General features: G+C 42.3%; 1 long non-coding RNA gene across 1 annotated transcript; it reads left to right on the top strand.

Annotated features, from left to right (window-relative positions):
* The first annotated feature begins 607 nt into the window (after window positions 1-607).
* LOC133289348 (uncharacterized) lies at window positions 608-15,172 on the top strand. The gene is made up of 3 exons (XR_009748483.1): window positions 608-667; window positions 811-895; window positions 14,860-15,172. It is a non-coding gene; the product is annotated as an uncharacterized LOC133289348 (long non-coding RNA).
* Window positions 15,173-20,359: the final 5,187 nt, after the last annotated feature.

Genomic DNA, 20,359 nt, shown 5'->3' with positions numbered 1-20,359 from the left:
TGTTTTTACTATCTAAGTATAGGTCGTGTGATACGATAGAAAGGAACAAAACATGATTGTTTGCGAAGGATTTACACGAACTTATGGATTAAAATTACAAGAACCCATTCTCCCTATTACTAAGTTGAAAAATGTTAGGGTATTATTTTCATTTGCTGCTAATATGGACGGATCATTGCACCGGTTTCATGTGAAGAATATCGTTTTTTATTGGAACCTAAAGGAGGAGATCTACCTGAATATTCTACCAGGGTATAGGTATGATGACAACCCTGACGTAGTATGCAAGCTAGAAAAATCACTGTATGAAATAAAACATATAGTGACTCTGAAAAGGTGTAGGTACACAAGCAAATCAATTCAAATCACACTTTTTTTGAGGCGACAAAATGAAAAGTTAATTATTTTGGTTATTTATGTTGATGACATGGTCATCACATGAAATGAGAATTTGGAGATTGGGTCTGTTAGGTAAAGAAAGATCACGTTGGTGGGCCTGTTGGGTAAAGATTGAGTCGACTTTTCCACGTTCCAATAATATTTTATCCTACTAAATAATATTTTTGATAAAATCCATTAAACTCACTTTTCCCTAAAATAAAATTCCCCACCCTCCTTCATCTTATCTTGCCACTCTTTAGCTTCAGAGGTGAAGCTAAGCAGAAAGGTTTTTACTCGAAATCTCTACTATGATCTCAATCAAATGGGAAACCATACCTTCATTGATTGCCATCACTTTGTTCTCTAAGATTTATGCTTTTTTTTGTTGTTTTGTTGAATAAACTTGTCACCATCCTCGATTTCTCTTAGAAAAAGAAGGGTCTGCTGGTATGGCGTGGATCATTTTGATGGATATATAGTCCACATGGCAGGATCTGCAGAATAGGTGGCATAGGTAAAACTACAGTTGATTTGTATTGTTCGATTAATGATTAGTTTCAAGGTTTGTGTTTTTTCTTGATAATGTCAGAGAAAAGAGCTTTTCATGTCCTTTGTTGAAATGCTTTCCAAACTGACAAACTTGATCTAATAAGTTTTGCTGACCTTTTAATTGGTTGAATGACTTAGGTTTCCATTTGCTTTGGAAGTAATAGTTTCCTACTTGTTTAGAAAAAGTCTAGATGAATGGAAATATGAATTATATCATTATGAAAAATTCCCTATACAAAGATACAGAAGTTAACAAAAGTAAGCTTTTGATTCCTTGGAGGAAGATGGGCAGTTAAATTTTTTTTTTTTTATTTCTTGAAATTGCTTGCTTCTTCAGTGGACATAAATGGGTAGATCTGCTCGTGATGGTTTATCCATTAAATTTAGTGTGAAGGTGTTGATTGAAAAATCTCATACAGATTGATGATGGTCTTAGTGACAAAGATTTTCAGAGTTAATATCTGTTTGTTCAACCATTTTATAATGAAGCATCTTGGTACTAAGATATATTTAATTGAGTTTTACCTGACATTTTCAAGGAAACACAAACCTTCAAACTGGTTATTGATCAAATTATACACTGTTAGCCATTGTTGTTTTACCTATTCCAGCAATTCCGTAGATTCATGATGGTCGGTCATGCGACATTGTCTGACTTGATACACACACTTCCATCATCTAATTTTTCTTTGATGAAGTGACGATCAACTTCCACGTGCTTTGTTCGATCATGATGCACAGGATTTTGAGCAATGCTAACAGCTGCCTTGTTGTCACAATATATTTTTATTGGTAGGGAATATGAAATCTTCAACTCTTGAAGAAGTCTTCTCAACCAGATTCCTTCACAAACTCCATGAGCTAAAGCTCGAAATTCTGCTTCAGCACTACTTCTTGCAACCATTGTTTGTTTTTTGCTTCTCCAAGTGACAAGATTTCCCCACACATAGGTGCAATAGCCTGAGGTAGATCTCATCTACTGATGAGCCTGCCCAATCTGCATCAGTGTAGATTTCAATCGTCCTTTTATACCTTTTTTTAAAGAATAATTCTCTTCCTGGAGTGTTCTTGAGGTATCTAAGCACCCTATAGACTGCACTAAGATGCTTCTCCTTGGGTGAGTGCATGAATTGAATAATCATACTCACCGCAAAGGCAATGTCAGGACGCGTATGAGATAAGTAAATTAGTTTACCAACCAATCTCTGATATTATTCTTTATCCACCTCATTCCCATCTTCAATACTTAACTTGGTATTAGGTTCCACGGGTGTCTCAACAGGCTTACACCCTAACATTCTTGTTTCCAACAAAAGATCTAGAACATATTTCTTTTGTGTGAGAGTGATGCCTGTTTTGCTCCTAGCAACTTCCATACCAAGGAAATATTTGAGAGTGCCAAGATCTTTTAGTTCAAATTGAGCTGCTAGATATTTCTTCAAGGAGTTCAATTCCTCAATATCATCATCTGTAAGAACTATATCATCTACATATACAATAAGAATAGCAATTTTTATCATCCTTAGAGTGTTTGTGGAAGAGAGTATGATCAGTTTGTGCTTGAATGAAGCCTCTTCTTTTGACTGCTTGTGTGAATTTGTCGAACCATTCTCTGGGAGACTGTTTCAATCCATATAGAGACTTTTTTAGTTTACACACTGATCCATTTCCCTTTTTAAAACCAGGTGGAGGATCCGTATAGACTTCTTCATGTAAGTCACCATTTAGGAATGCATTCTTCACATCTAACTGTTGTAGAGGCCAATCTAGGTTGGTAGCAAGAGATAAGAGAACTCGGATGGTATTGACTTTAGCAACTAGAGCAAAAGTCTCATGATAATCTATCCCATGAGTCTGCGTGAAACCCTTTGCAACCAATCTTGCCTTGTATCTGTTGATGCTATTATCTGCATTGAATTTTATTGTAAACACCCATTTGCATCCTACTGCCTGTTTTCCCTTGGGTAGGGTCACTATCTCCCAAGTTCCATTTCTTTCTAAAGCATTCATTTCTTCAAAGACAACATCCCTCCATTTTTTATCACACTTTGAGGAGGCTTTTGCCTGCTATAAACTTGTCCCCATTTTGAGGAGGCTCCTGATGATGAGGATTCTGTGGCTCTTCCTGTTTCCAATAGTAGAGGTAATACCATGGCATCAGTAGGTTCCCATGACTGATCTTCATCTTCTCCTATAGACTCCCCCTGAAGAGAAGTCAAGCGAAATAAAGGTTCATTCTCAGAAAAGGTGACATCCATAAGTAGACAAAGACCTTACGAAGAGAGGGTGAATAACACTTATAACCACGTTGAGTAGGAGAATAACCAATAAAGACACATTGGAGAGACTTAGGATTAAGCTTAGACCGTTGATGAGAGGGAATATGGACAAATACAACGCAACCAAATAACTTGAGAGGTAAGGAGGAGACGCCTCGGAAGGAAGGGAAGGTACGGAAAAGACTAGAAAGAGGAGACTGAAATTTTAGAATGCGAGATGACATTTGATTTATCAGATACGAGGCAGTGAAAACTGCTTCTCCCCAAAGATATTTAGGAACACTTGTGGTAAACATAAGAGCCCGAGCAACTTCAAGGAGATGTCGATTTTTTCTTTCCGCAACTCCGTTTTGTTGGGGTGTGTCAGGACACGAGCTTTGGTGAAGGATGCCATGTTGGGAAATATATTCTCCAAGAATAGAGTTAAAATACTCTTTGCCATTATCCGTACGAAGAATTTGTATAGCAACTTGGAATTGGGTTTGAACCATGGCATGAAATTTTTTAAAAACAGATGCAGCATCAGACTTGTCCTTTAGAAGATATACCCAACAAACTCGGAAATGGTCATCAATGAAGGTAATGAACCATCGAGCACCTGAAATATTTTTAACACGGGCTAGACCCCATATGTCACTATGAATTAAGGAAAATGGGGAAGAGTCATGGTGAACTTTAGAAGGATAATGAGCACGAGTATGCTTGGCAAGTTGACAAATATCACAAGAAAACAAACTAGGACTTTTATTAATAAATAAGTTTGGTAACAACTTGTGAAGATAAATAAAATTGGGATGACCTAGCCTACGGTGCCACAACATAACATCATTACATGAATCAAAAGGAAACATAGAGTTTTTTTCTACGAAAACAGTTTCATGAGTCACATCCTCCTCAAAATAGTAAAGTCCACCATCCTCTCTAGCACTGTCAATCATCCTCTCCGAGTCCTGTTCCTGAAAAACACAACCATGTGGAAAGAATTTAGCAAAGCAATGCAACTCAGAAGTCAGCTTGCTTATGGAAATGAGATTACAAGCCAGAGAAGGAACATAAAGAACTAATATCAAATTAATCAGCTCAGAAAGTTTAGTGGTTCCGTGTCCCGCAATCTGGGAAAAACTGCCATCGGCGATCTTGACCCGAGAGGGTTCAGAATATAGAGTATATGAACAAAACAAGCCAAGATTACCTGTCATATGATCAGAGGCTCCAGAATCAAGGATCCAATGATTTTGACTATCAACATTGAAAGTTGTACCTTGCTGGACCACATTATTAGTGGCCTTAGGAGGTTGAGTCAAAAGTCTCTGAAGTTGTTCAAACTGAGTCTTGCTAAGAAAGACACCATCAGAGTCAGAAGATGCACGAGGCTCATCAACCTTGTCATCAGTAGAGACCTGATATGCACGATCTTTATTCTGTCCTTTTGGCTTCCAATTTGCAGGTTTCCCGTGGATTTCCCAACATTCCTCACGGGTATGACCAATTTTATTGCAGTGGCTGCACCATGGACGGCCATCCCGTTTTGATTCTCCAGAGGAACGGTCAATGGTACGGTTGGTGTAACACCCCGTATATATGCGGTAGTGTTATCATTACATCGTATTAAGCTACACTTAAATAAAAATGCGGAATATTCTTTTTCTTTTCAATTATGACGTCATTATCAATTACCAACTTGATTACTTAATCAATTTCATAAAATATCGCCTGAATGTAAATTGCAATAAGACATCTACTGAAATACCTCAATATAACATATAAAGTGAGTATCTAATTCACAGCATTACATCACGTAATCCAGACAATATCCTGATACATTAATACAACTCTAATTAAAACAAGACATAACAAGTCTACGTGGCATGGACAATCCCCATGCTCACCAAATCAACAGCGTCTCAACAAGATTGATCTTAGAAGGAATCTCAGGAATCTCCTTAGGAAACACCTCGAGGAATTCCCTTACCACAGGAATGCCAGTGATATCCTCCTGTGTCCCACTCACTAAACCTCCCAACATGACATATCCATATGCCCCTGCTCTCAAGGCTCTCCTAGCCTGCAGCAACAAAATGTACGACGAGGAACTAACTGTGGAATCACACGGAAACATCACCACATGCTTGGCACAACAGTCAATCAATGCACAATTTCTGGACAGCCAATCCATGCCCAGAATAACCTCCAAGTTGGCCATCGGCAATCCAATCAGATCTACTGAGAATTCACGGCCATCCCACTGAAACACTACATCGCGATGAACAGTGGTCGCATCACACTTTTCTCCGGTGGCGGTGGTAACCCGCAACCGGGGAGAAAGCACATCAATAGGCAACTCAAGCCCCACAGCAATCGGGGTTGCAACAAAAGAATGCGTAGCCCCAAAGTCAAACAAGACATCAATAGGTGAACCACCAATGGTAACAGCACCTCTAACAAGGTTCGGAGCTCGATCCGACTACTGACGATCCAGAGTATAAACTCTCCCAGAAGATGGTGGCACTGTCGGTGCCGAAGTAGGTGGAAGGGGAATCATCTGAAGTGGCACTGCCTGCACTGCAGTAGCCCTCGCCGTCGCCGACGGACAGTCTCTGGAGAAGTGGCCCTCCTTGCCACACTGAAAGCAAATCAATTGGCCGGTAGAACACGGCCCAAAATGAGTCTTCCAGCATCCCGAACACCTGGGAGCAGGAGATCTCGCTGCGCTCCCTTGAGCAGAAGTCCTCTTAAACTGATTCAGCGCCTGCCGAGCTGCCATCTATTTTCATTTACCCTTGTTCTCAAACTTCCTGTCTCTTCAAGAAGTGGAACTACCAGCTACAACCTTCGTCGCCTCAGCAACCTTGGCCTTCTTGGCCTTACTCGTGCTGTAGAAATCCTCAATATCACGACACTGCTGAACCAGTGTGCCAAAGTCTCTAGAAGCGGAACCAGCAAGGTAACCAGTAATATCCTCACTAAGTCCCCTGCGGAACTTAGCAGCCAAGAATGTAGGAGTAGGCCTCGCCATCCTGAAGTATGTGAACTTCACCAACTGGTTGAACTTGGCCAGGTACTCGTCCACAGACAACGAGCCCTGAACCAAACGGTCAAACTCTCCCTGCTGCCTCTCCTGAGCGTCATACGGAAAGTACTGACCCAAGAAGAAATCCTCGAACAATGGCCACGTCATCCGATGGCCCTACATCTCGTAAATATGAGAAGTGTTCGTCCACCACTCGTGGGCATCGCCCTCCAGCATGTAAGTAGCGAACATCAGCTTCTGCGGATCTGTGCATTGCATGACCCGAAATATCTTGTCCAACGCTTGTAGCCAACGCGCCGCAGCAACAGGATCAAAGGATCCATCGAAGGAAGGTGGCTTATGCTTACAGAAAGCATTCAGTCGGCGATCGATCTCATCTCGATCTTCAACAAAAACAGGGGCGGTCTGCATGGCCCCCGTAAGGTGACTGCCATCACCCATCTGACTCTGAGAGTCATCCTGCAGACTGGGTGGAGGTGGTGGTGGTGGCAGTGGAGGTGGTGGCGGAGGAACATGGTCAACAGCAGGACCATTCCTCATCTCCTCCAACATGACTCTAAACATCGTCATGTTTGCCAGACGGTTGGCCTCCAACACGTCCTCAGTGGCCTTCATGTTCGCCTCTCTGACGGCGTCCAGCATGGCCTGGTTTTCCATTCTCACGGCCTCCTGGTCGGCTTGTCGGGCCACCTACATCTCATCTAATGTAGCCAGGATTGGGTCGGGTTGACCCTCAACAGTCTCGCGGGTTCTCCTGGGTATTACCATGACTTTGCACTAGTTACACAAATCATGAGTTGATCAGGCCCATGCAATGTGATCACATATGCATCATCATAATAAAAACCAATGGAATAAACACACAAGACAGACACAACCAAACATATTAAGTTATGCAATACATACAGGCTTTTCCCTAGAACCTTTGCTCTGATACCATAAAATGTAACACCCCGTATATATCCGGTAGTGTTATCATTACATCGTATTAAGCTACGCTTAAATAAAAATGCGGAATATTCTTTTTCTTTTCAATTATGACGTCATTATCAATTACTAACTTGATTACTTAATCAATTTCATAAAATATCGCCTGAATGTAAATTGCAATAAGACATCTACTGAAAAACCTCAATATAACATATAAAGTGAGTATCTAAGTCACAACATTACATCACGTAATCCAGACAATATCCTGATACATTAATACAACTCTAATTAAAACAAGACATAACAAGTCTACGTGGCATGGACAAATCCCCATGCTCACCAAATCAACAGCGTCTCAACAAGATAATCCAAAAACATAGAATGAAGCTAAAAGCATATAAGCAGCAAGCATATCCAGCATCCAACAAGTCAGCATATAATAACATCAATGTCTAACTCAGCTCCGGCCTCCTGCCGCCTGAGGTCTCAACATTACCTGACCCTGAAATAAGCATTCCCCAAACGTGAGGTGAGATCTCTAAACTAGAAATCTCAGTAAGACTAGGGGTCCTCAAGGATCTTCCACACCAAGCTCACTTACATGTGCAATATAAGTTCTAAAAGCATTTATATCAATATCAGTTCCAAAACTATGCAATGCAACAGATATTCATGCCATGTGTTTATCACTATTCTACTGGCCAGAGAAATGCAGGAATACGTCTATACCTACATGTAGTACAAGGAACACCGCTTGCACCTCACCCACAGCCTCACCCTCTTGTATGTACCACATACTCAGGCTTACCGTATAGGTGGAACACCACATGCATATCATAAAGGCACTAGCATATAACAACTCAACAGCATTTCCAAAACATCAAAAGCATGTAACACAGCATGCATATAACCATACCCCCATGGGACATGGTGGAACCACATGGCTAAACCGAGGACACGAAAGCTTACCTTGCAAGCTCACTATCCGATGCCAAGAGTCCTCACAGCTCAAGTCCAACACACAGCAGATCACAATCTGATTTAGGACCAGCAAGTGTATCAACATACATAGCTCAAAAGCATTAACATAAAGACTACGTTCTCCTTTTATGATTTCCGTCTTAAGGCTTCCAACAAAGCCACAAGCCCTTAATCACATGATTCTGACTTAGTTCATTAATTACAGAAGTTCAACTTCATCAATCTAGGGTCCACAAACTCCCAATAGCCTACTGTCCTCACAACACAACTACTGTTCTTCGAAATCCCAGAATATCTGGATATTCCTCGGGGCATATCCGGATATTCAATATCCGGATATCTCTCTGGCAATATCCGGATATCCATATCCGGATATCCAGATCCCCATATCCGGATATCCATATCCGGATATCCATATCCGGATATCAATATCCGGATATTTCACGGGCAAATATTCGGATATTTCGCGACAGAATGCAGTTTCTGCATTTTCGCGAAGATATCCTTCCAAGGTTGGGTTTTTACTGATTTTAGACACTTAAGCATGCATTTCTAAGTGTGTTAAGCATTTCCCAACATTAAGTTATCATCTTTTAACCATTACATGCATCAAGATTCCATTTTTAAGCATAAAAACTCAAGTTCAAAGGTGGTGATCATACCACAAGCTAAAAACAGAGGTAGATGATGCTCTTGGAGCTTTCTCAACTGCTCCAAAACTCAGACCAACAAAGACCACGGAAATGAGAAGCAAACAAGGATCTTCCTCACCAAAGGTGGCTCCTTGGACCTCCAAATGAGAAACACAAGGTTCACTCACTCTCCAACCCAAAGTCAGCACCCAACACCCCTTCAAACTGAACTCTTTACACAGAAAAGAAGCCATTTTCCCACTCACAAGGATGATTCTCACTCACACCAAGTGTATAGATGAAGAGAAGTGGAAGATGAAGCTTCAAAGCTCACCAAATAGAGCACAAGGCAATGGAACAGTGCACACACACAAGCTGACTAGCCTCTCTCACGTAGGAATGAAGGAGTCTAGGGTTTTGTGCCCATAATAAGAGTATTTATAGCTCACTCACACTTAAACACACAATATTAAATTTAATTGCTACGCTTAGTATTTTAATCTCAAACTTTGGATTCTTAACCTACTCAATTTTACAAGAATTATCATATTTTTATTATATTTTTCGGAGCACCTTTCCGGTACGCGCTTTTCATAGCCAGTATCAGTTTCTGGCACCAGTTCTCATTATTTGGACTTGAAACTCGTTTTACAAGTCCTATATATTATTCTAGTAATTATCATGCACTTATTATAATTTTCCGGTATACTTTTTCGGTACGCATTTATACCGACTAACAGAACTGGTATCTGCACTTTTCTTCCGAAAAGCGACTTTCAGCATTCTGAATAACTTATCATAATTATTAAAGCCTCTTAATAATTATTAGGGTCAATTACGGAATCATTTCTTAATTTAACATAATTAATCAGTTAAATCCCTTATTTAACGGTGCAGGTTATTACAGTTGGCAGCTAATGCAGACATATCATCAGACTTATCAAGTGACTCCTTTTCTCCCAGCATAACTCTCCGTCTACTGGCTTCTCTACGAACTTCAGCAAAGGCATCAGCAAGTGAGGGTAACAGTCGTTGCCCCAATATTCGACCACGAACCTCATCAAGATCTCGGTTGAGTCTGGCAAGGAAATCATAAAGTTATTCCTTCTCCAAGTGTTTTTTAAACTTGGTATTAGCTTCCAATCCCTTAAGATCGGATGCATAATAAAGATCCAATTTCTGCCATAAATTTGTTAGTGCAGTAAAATATTCAGTAATAGTCATACCCCTTTGACGAAAGTCTCTCAACTTATTTCTCAGTTCAAAGACTTGAGAGGTATTCTTCAGATCTGAGTAATTTTGTTGAACAACATCCCAAATTTCCTTGGCAGTATCGAAGAAAAAAAAGGTTTGGCCAATCTGTGGTTCCATGGAATTAGTCAGCCAAGCCATGACCAATGAATTATTAATCTCCCAATTTTCATAATCAGGAGAATCCTCAGCAGGTTTCTTAATTTTTCCCTCGAGATAGCCCATCTTACCCTTTGCCCGGATGACCAACTTAACCGATTGAAACCATTGCAGAAAATTCTTACCGTTCAACCGGTGACTAGTGATCTGCAAACTTAAGTTGTCTCCGGAGGGCTGAGAATTTTAGGCAGATGAGGAGGCAGAAGAACGATTCGAGGAAGCCATGAATAGAAATAGAAGGTTTAACCGTGGACCTAAAAAAAAAAATTTGCTCCGATTTTACATCTGACCACTGGAACAGGTAGAGAAAATGCCGACGAGGTGATCTGGGCAGCTCGCTCCGGAAATTTTTTTTGGGAAGGCAGCGCGTGGACTACACGCGCTGGAGAGTGGCGGCGCGTGGGCAGTTTGACGGCGACAGATCCGGTGGCGTTCAACTCGTCGGAGCCTTCTAAGTTGAATGATGACTCCACCTTCTCGATTGGAGGTTTGTAGGTATGGTTTATGGGGTTTGAGTTTAGGTTGGATTGTGTTTGGATGGTTTTTGGATGATTTCAACCTTGAAGGTGGCTGATTTAGGGTAGGAACGAACCTGCTCTGATACCATATTGTAAAAAAAAGGTTTTTGTATATTGATATTGAATAAATTACATGGGGAGTACTTATACAAGAAAGAATAGCTAAGAATGACTCAGCGATGACTAATCAATCCTAATCACAATCAATTCTAATCAATCACAATCAATCCTAATCAATATGAAATAAAAACAGAAAATATTTGAATTCTAATTTTCTACAGTATCAATTTACAATTAATTTTTCTCTTTATAATATGTGAATATGTCTGAATATGCATGTTGAGTTTCTAACATATATAAATGATATAAATGTATTGTGGTTGATCTGTTCTTTTATCTTAAAAGGGATCTAGTACAATTGAAAGCTTAATTCTGGATTTCCCCGACCCAAAGTAAGGAAGTATATTGGGATGGAGAGGCCTTGAAGAAGATGGAAAACCTCAAAACACTAATTATTAGAAATTGCCCTTTTCTATAGGCTCCACACATCTTCTGCATGGCTAAGTGTGCTTAAATGGTGGGGATATCCTTCCCCATCTTTTTCATTTGATTTTCATCCAAAGAAACTTGCCATACTCGGGTTATCTGATAGCTGCTTAATGATAACTTGATAAGTGAACCAATTCAGGCAAGCCTCATATGTGTATAAGGTTCAGTGTCGTTGTACATTAATAAAAAATCTTTAAATTCTTATGATCATTCATTTGGCTCATTTTTTTTGTTGCAGAGGTTCACATGTCTGGCAATTTTGGATTTCAGTAACTCATTTACTTGATGAATCTGGCCTCCCGAATTTAGAAAAATTATCTGATAAGAACTTTGGGATGCACCACCCCAAAAGCTAGCTCAAAGAGTGGGAGTGCCTAAGGCCTTATAAATCCCACATTAGTTGACCATACAACCAATGTGGAACTCCAAGTCCCATACCTTGCAAATGAGTCTAACATTCCACCACGCTCCGCAGTCCCCGCGCCCACGCGGGCTGGCTTTGCGTTAGTCTTTTACTAGCCCTGGGCGAACATTGTAATGCCGCCGTCACCACCCGCGTCGCTCGATTGCAACCGGGAGACATAGTGGAAGGCTCTGATACCAAATTGATGGAACCCATAATTAAAAGAACAAGATCTAGTCAACATAACAATGAAATACAAAAAGAATTGCAAAAGGAATAACTATGAAATATAAACGATACACCAAAGAGATCTCAACTCACCCTTAAAGCCAAATACCAAGGCTCAAGAGATCCCTAGAGATCCTTCACCAAATCTCCTTTCACCAAAATACTCAATTCATGCATACCCACACTACCATACTACCTACCTTTTATCCTATATTTTAGCAATATTTTAGAATAATTTCCATAACAAACTAACTAATTCACTACTTTTAGGCTCATGGCCCATCAATATCTTTTAAACATTGTAAGAATTTAATTGAAATTCACGAGTCAGTTGGATTTCTTGATAAACTTAGAATCTTGGTTACTGTTTGTTGCAAGAAGCTTAGGACTTTTCAACTAATCAGATTGACCTATCTTGAACAACTCAATCTTTCACATTGCATAATTCTTGAGAGTTTTCCAGAAATATCAGGGTGGATGGAAAATATAATAGTGCTTCATGTAATTGGGAGTCCTATAAAAGAATTGCCATTTCAATTCAAAACGTTCTTAGCTTTAAATATTAGAACTGCAATTCTTTGGAATGGTTTATTCTCCAAGTATTGCATACTTGAAGATGTGTAGGGTTGTGGTTATCTAAACTAGATCATGGTGATGAAATGGTGTTTTCAAACAAAGAATATCTTATTCTCTCGTACTGCTATATATCAGATGAATTCCTTCTGATACATGTCTTACATGGTTTGCCAATGTGAAAGATTTGAACCTATCGTTGAATAATTTCACTTTTAATTCATCCATCAAATAATGTCACTCTTTGGAGGAACCTAAAGCTCGATGATTGCAGGCTTCTACGAAAAATTTATGGGATTCCAAGGAAATTAGAAACATTTTTTGCTAAATGTTTCACATCCTTGAAATACTTAGACTGCACAGTTCTTCTTCTATGCTCTGTGTAAGAACCCGCACCGTTAATTAATGGATTTAGTTAATTAATTATGCAAAAATAAGAGATGATTCCATAATTGACCTTAATAATTATTATGAGGCTTAATAATCATAATAAGTGATTAAGAATGCCGAAAGTCGCTTTTCGAAAGAAAAGTGCAGATACCGGTTCTGCTAGTCGGTATAATTGGGTACCAAAAAAGTATCCCGGAAAATTAATGTAAGTGCATGATAATTACTAGAATAATATGTAGGACTTGTAAAACGAGTTTCAAGTCCAAATAATGAGAACTGATGCTAGAAACCGGTACTGACTTGGAAAAGCGCGTACCAGAAAGTTGCTCAGAAAATTATAAGAAAAATTTGATAATTCTTAGAAAATTATGTAGTTTCATAATCCAAAGTTTGGGATTAAAATGCTAAGCGTAGCATTTAAAGTTAATACTGCGTGCTTAAGTGAGTTTTGGCTATAAATACTCTCATTATGGGCACAAAACCCTAGGTGCCACTCTCTTCTACGTGAGTTTCTGGTGTGGTCAGCTGCTGGTCATTGCTCTTGTGCTTCCTTCTCTTTTGTGTTGAGTCTTCAAGCTTTTACTCTTGATTTCCCTTCTCTTAACCTTGTAAACACTTGAGAGCATCCTTGTGGGAGTGAAAGGAGGGTCTTTTCTGAGGTTCCAGCTTCTGTGTTGAGCTGGTGAGGGGGCTGAGTTTGAGGGTTTGAGAGGAGTCATCTTGTTCTTGGTGTTTTGAATCTTCAAGGAGCCTCCTTGTTGTGTAAAAGAACCACCTTGGTGCACCATTTTCGTGTGCAGTGGGAGGCAGAATCTTGGAGGTGTCTAGTGAGCTCCAAGAGCATCTCCATTCTGAGTTTTGAGTCTTGGTATGTTGTACCAACCTTTAACTTGGGTTTTAAGGCTTAAAAATGGAAGCTTGATGCATGTTAAGGTTAAAAGATGATAACTTGTTGTTGGGTAAGGCTTAACACACCTAGAAATGCATGATTAGGTGTTTAAAATCGGTAAAAGGGAACCTTTAAGGGATATCTTCACGGAAATGCAGAAACTGCATTCTGTCGTGAAATATCCGGATATCTGCCCGTGGAATATCCGGATATGGGATATCCGGATATATGTATCCGGTTATATGTATCCGTATATGGGGTTTCAGATATCTGGATATTGTATATTCGGATATGGGATTCTGGATATCCGGATATTGAATATCCGGATATGTACAGTGAGATATCCGGATATTGCATATCCGGATATGGTCCCGAGGAGTATCCGGATATTCTGGGATTTCGCAGAACAGTAGCTGTGCTGTGCATACAGTAGGCTATTGGGGGTTTGTAGACCCTAGATTGATGAAGTTGAACTTCTGTATTTAATGGATTAAGCCAGAATCATGGGATTTAGGGCTTGTGGCTTCGTTAGAAGCTTTAAGACTTGAAAACGTAATGAAAATGCGTTGTCTTTAGTTTGTATGCATGTGGTATATGTTATTGATTGGACTTTGAGCTTGTGGCATTGGATAGCTAGCTTAGAGGTAAGCTTTCGTGTCCTCGGTTTAGCCATGTTGTGGTTCTACCATGTCCCATGGGGGTATGGTATATGCATGCTGTGTTACATGCTTTTGATGTTTTGGAAATGCTGTTGAGCTATTATATGTTAGTGCCTTGTTGATATGCATGGAGGTGTTCCACCTATACGGTAAGCCTGAGTATGTAGAACATACAAGAGGGTGAGGCTGTGGGTGAGGTGCAAGCGGTGTTCCTTGTACTACATGTAGGGAATAGACGCATCCCTACATTTCTCTGGCCAGTAGATAGTGATATACACACATGCCATAGATATCTGTTGCACTACATAGTTTTGGAACTGATAATGATATAAATGCTTTTTGAACTTATATTGCACATGTAAGTGAGCTTGGGGTGGAAGATCCTTGAGGACCCCTTGTCTTACTGAGATTTCTAGTTTAGAGATCTCACCCCACGTTTGGGGAATGCTTATTTCAGGGTCAGGTAATGTTGAGACCTCAGGAGGCAGGAGGCCGGAGCTGAGTTAGATTGCTGTTATATTATGCTGCCATGATTGGATGCTGGATTTGCATGCTGCTTATGCTTATAGCTTCAGTTTATGTTTATGGAGTTTTATGTTGAGACTTGTTGTTTACTATGTTATTTGGTGAGCATGGGGATTGTCCATGACACATAGTATTATTATGTCTTGGTTATGTCTTGAGTCTTTTGGAGTTGTATTAGTGTATCAGGATATTGTCCGGATTACTTGATGTAATGCCGTGATTTAGATACACACTTTATTTATATATTGAGGTATTTCAGTAGATGTCTTATTGCAATTTACATACAGGCGATATTTTATGAAATTGATTAAGTAATCAAGTTGGTAATTGATAATGACGTCATAATTGAAAAGAAAAAGAATATTTCGCATTTTTAATTAAGCACCGCTTAATACGATGTAATGTTAATATTCCGGGTATACACGGGGTGTTACATTTTATGGTATCAAAGCAACGGTTCAAGGGAAAAGCCTGTATGTATTGCAATGATTAGGAAGTTTGGTTGTGTCTGTTTTGTGTGTTTGCTCCGTCGAGTATTATTATGATAATGCATATGTGACCACATTGCGTGGGCCTGATCAACTCATAATTTGTGCAACTTGTGCAGAATCATGGTAAGACCCGGGAGGAACCGCGAGACTTCGGAGGATCGGCCCGATCCTTTCCTGGCTGCATTAGCTGAGATGCAGGCGGCCCAACTAGCCGACCAAGAGGCCATGAGAATGGCAAACCAGGCAGCTGGACGCCGTCAGAGAGGTGAACAGGAAGGCCACTGAGGACGTGTTGGAGGCCAACCGTCTGGCGAACATGACGATGTTTAGAGTCATGTTGGAGGAGATGAGGAATGGTCTTGCTGTTGGCCATGTTCCTCCGCCACCACCTCCACCGCCACCGCCACCACCACCACCTCCACCTCAACCCAGTCTGCAGGATGACTCTCAGAGTCAGATGGGAGATGGCAGTCATCTTACGGGGGCCATGCAGACCGTCCTTGTTTTTGTTAAGGATCGTGAGGAGATCGATCGCCGGCTGAATGCTTTCCGTAAGCATAAGCCACCTGCTTTTGATGGGTCTTTTGATCCTGTTGCTGCGGCACGTTGACTTCAGGCGTTGGACAAGATTTTTGGGGTCATGCAGTGCACAGATCCGCAGAAGTTGATGTTCGCTACTTACATGCTGGAGGGTGATGCCCATGAGTGGTGGACTTGGCCTATGTTTGAGGACTTCTTCTTGGGTCAGTATTTTCCATATGTCGCTCAGGAGAGGCAGCAGGGAGAGTTCGACAGATTGGTTCAGGGCTCGTTGTCTGTGGACGAGTACCTGGCCAAGTTCAACCAGTTGGTGAAGTTTGCACACTTCAGGATGGCGAGGCCTACTCCTACATTTCTGGCTGCTAAGTTCCGTAGGGGACTTAGTGAGGATATTGCTGGTTACCTAGCTGGTTCTGCTTCTAGAGATTTTGGGACACTGGTTCAGCAGTGTCGTGATATTGAAGATTTCTACAGCTCGAGGAAGGCCAAGAAGGCCAAGGTTGCTGAGGCGACGAAGGTTGCAGCTGGTAGTTCCACTTCTTGGCGAGACAGGAAGTTTAGGAACAAGGGCCAGGGTAAACAGTTGGCAGCTCGGCAGGCGCCGAGTCAGTTCAAGAGGACTTCTGTTCAGGGGAGTGCAGCGAGACCTCCTGCTCCCAGGTGTTCGGGATGCGGGAAGACTCATTTTGGGCCGTGTTCTACCGGCCAGTTGATTTGCTTTCAGTGTGGCAAGGAGGGCCACTTCTCCAGAGATTGTCCGTCGGCGACGACGAGGGCTACTGCAGTGCAGGCAGTGCCACTTCAGATGGTTCCCCTTCCACCTACTTCGGCACCGGTAGTGCCACCATCTTCTGGGAGAGTTTATACTCTGGATCGTCAGCAGTCGGATCGAGCTCCGAACCTTGTCAGAGGTACTGTTACGATTGGTTCATCAGCTGTTGATGTGTTGTTTGACTCTGGGGCTACGCATTCTTTTGTTGCTACCCCGATTGCTGTGGGGCTTGAGTTGCCCAGTGATGTGCTTTCTCCACCGATGCGGGTGACCACCGCCACCGGAGAAAGATGTGATGCTACCACTGTTCATCGCGATGTGGCGTTTCAGTGGGATGGCCGTGAATTCTCGGTAGATCTGATAGGGTTGCCGATGGCCAACTTGGAGGTTATTCTGGGCATGGATTGACTGTCCAGAAATTGTGTGATGATTGATTGTTGTGCCAAGCGTGTAGTGTTGTCTCCGTGTGATTCCACAGCCAGTTCCTCGCCGTACATTTCGTTGCTGCAGGCTAGGAGAGCCTTGAGAGGAGGGGCATTTGGTTATGTCATGTTGGGAGGTTTGGTGAGTGGTACACAGGAGGACATCACTGGCATTCCTGTGGTGAGGGAGTTCCTCGAGGTGTTTCCTGAGGAGATTCCTGAGTTTCCGCCACAGAGGGAGATAGAGTTCTCCATAGATCTGTTGCCTGGTGTGAGGCCGATTTCTTTAGCTCCATACCGGATGTCGCCACCGGAGTTGGCAGAGCTGAAGAAGCATATTGAGGATCTTTCAGCGAAAGACTTCATTAGACCGAGTGTGTCTCCTTGGGGAGCACCGGTTATCTTCGTGAAGAAGAAGGACGGGACAATGCGATTGTGCACCGACTACAGGCAGCTGAACAAGGTGACAATCAAGAACAAGTATCCTCTTCCTCGGATTGATGATCTGTTGGATCAGCTCAGGGGTGCTTGTGTGTATTCCAAGATTGATCTCCGGTCCGGATACCATCAGATTTGGGTGAAGCCGGAGGATGTCCCGAAGACCGCATTTCGCTCGAGATATGGTCATTTTGAGTACTTGGTGATTCCGTTCGGTCTCACCAATGCACCTGCTGTGTTCATGGATTACATGAACCAGATTTTCCAGCCGTACCTGGATCAGTTTGTGATCGTCTTCATTGACGATATTTTGATTTACTCAAGGACGGAGGAGGAGCATGTTGAGCATTTGAGAACTGTTCTGCAAGTGCTGAAAGAGAAGAAGCTGTATGCGAAGCCTTCCAAATGTGAGTTCTGGCTCAAATCTGTGAAGTTCCTTGGGCATGTTATTTCTGCTGAGGGAGTTGCAGTGGATCCGAACAAGATTGAGGCCGTGCTGGATTGGGAGAGACCCAAGACAGTTACAGAAGTGAGGAGCTTTCTGGGTTTGGCAGGTTACTATCGGAGGTTCATCAAGGGATTCTCCACCATGGTTTTGCCATTGACTCGCCTTACTCGGAAGGAGACTCCATTTGTGTGGACTCACGAGTGTGAGGTCTGTTTTCAGGAGTTGAAGGAGAGACTGACTACTGCTCCTGTGTTGTTCCTTCCTGATCCTGCGCATGAGATTGAGCTTTAATCCGAAGCCTCCGGGAAGGGGCTAGGTTGTGTGTTGATGCAGTTGGGCAAAGTGATCGCCTATGCTTCGAGGCAGTTGAAACCTCACGAGGAGAACTACCCTACTCATGACTTGGAGTTGGCTGCTATTGTGTTTGCTTTCAAGATTTGGAGGCATTATCTTTTTGGCTTGAGGTTTGTGGTTTTCAGTGACCACAAGAGTTTGAAGTACCTGTTCGACCAGAAGGAGTTGAACATGAGGCAGAGGAGATGGATGGAGTTCATAAAGGACTACGACTTCGAGCTAAGGTATCATCCTGGCAAGGCCAATGTGGTAGCTGATGCTTTGAGTCGGAAATCCAGTAGTTCATCCAGTTTGTTACTTGGTAACTTCGATGTGGTTGAGAAGTTCCGCAACTTGGCAGTGACCGCTTCGTGTGAGAGTGTACTTCTCGGATTGGAAGCATCCGATGTTGTGAACGAGCTGCTTGAAAAGATTAAAGAGGCACAAGTTCAGAGAGTGTCTGGATTATGCGAAGAACTAAGATGGTGTGTCTTGGAATGAGGATGGATTGCTTTTGTTTCAGCAGAGGATTGTAGTTCCTCGAGGCCCGTTAACAGAGGAGGTTATGGCAGAAGGCCATAAGAGTCAGTTTTTATCCACCCTGGTGCTACTAAGATGTATCAAGACTTGAAGAAGAACTTCTGGTGGCCGGGCATGAAGAGAGATGTTGCTGTCTTTGTGTCTAAGTGTTTGGTTTGCCAGAAGGTGAAGATTGAGCATCAGAGACCGTCTGGTGAACTTCAACCTCTTGAAGTACCTCAGTGGAAGTGGGAAGGTATTTCCATGGACTTCGTGGTGGGATTGCCGAAGACTCAGGCGGGTTGTGACTCTATTTGGGTCATTGTGGACAGACTGACGAAGTCTGCCCATTTTCTTCCAGTGAAGGTGAGCTTCACTACAGAGCAGTTGGCCAAGCTTTATGTCTGCGAGATTGTGAGGCTTCACGGGGTGCCCGAGTGTATCGTTAGTGATAGGGACCCGAAGTTCACATCTCGGTTCTGGGAGGCGCTGCAGGAGGCTTTTGGTACGCAGTTGAGATTGAGTACTGCCTATCACCTTCAGACTGATGGACAGACTGAGAGGACCATCCAGACCTTGGAGGACATGTTGCGAGCTTGCACGTTGGAGCAGGGCTCGGCATGGGATAGGTACCTTCCGTTGGTTGAGTTTTCTTACAACAGCTTTCATGCTAGCCTGGGCATGGCGCCCTACGAAGCACTGTATGGTAGGAGGTGTCGGACTCCTACTTGTTGGTCTGAGGTTGGGGACAAGGAGCTTTTTCGCTTGGACTTTGTCCAAGATACCACCTTGCAGATTCAGATGATCCGCGAAAAGTTGAAGCAGGCGCAGAATCGCCAGAAGAGCTACTATGATGTCAAGCATCGTCCACTGGAGTTCAGTGAGGGTGAGCACGTTTTTGTGAGACTTTCACCTGTCACCGGTGTAGGTCGGGCACTCAGAGTGAGGAAGCTAAGCTCGCGATATATTGGGCCATACCAGATCCTTGGTAGAGTAGGACCTGTTGCCTACCGGCTTGCCTTGCCTCCGAACCTGGCTAACATCCATGACGTGTTTTACGTGTCTCAGCTTCGGAAGTACATAGCAGATCCGTTGCACGTGGTGCAACTGGATGACGTGGAGGTTCGGGAGAACCTAAAGACTCCCGTCGGACCACTCAGAATTCTCGATCGTGGCGAGAAGCAGCTGAGGAGCAAGATCATTCCGATGGTCAAGGTGCAGTGGACCGGAAGGACTCCTGAGGAGTGTACTTGGGAGCGTGAGGACGAGCTTCTCCGGCAGTACCCCGAGTTTCGACCAGGTATGTTCTGATTTTGAGGTCAAAATCCTAAAAAGGTGGGGTGAATGTAAGAACCCGCACCGTTAATTAAGGGATTTAATTAATTAATTATGCAAAAATAAGAGATGATTCCATAATTGACCTTAATAATTATTATGAGGCTTAATAATCATAATAAGTGATTAAGAAT

Source organism: Gastrolobium bilobum, unplaced genomic scaffold, assembly GCF_033153095.1.
Source record: "Gastrolobium bilobum isolate Gb01-03AN ecotype WA unplaced genomic scaffold, APGP_CSIRO_Gbil_v1 utg30563, whole genome shotgun sequence".
In the NCBI taxonomy this organism is placed as follows: domain Eukaryota; kingdom Viridiplantae; phylum Streptophyta; class Magnoliopsida; order Fabales; family Fabaceae; genus Gastrolobium; species Gastrolobium bilobum.
Note: the sequence above shows the minus strand (reverse complement) of the source record. Positions and strands in the feature narration are given on the sequence as shown.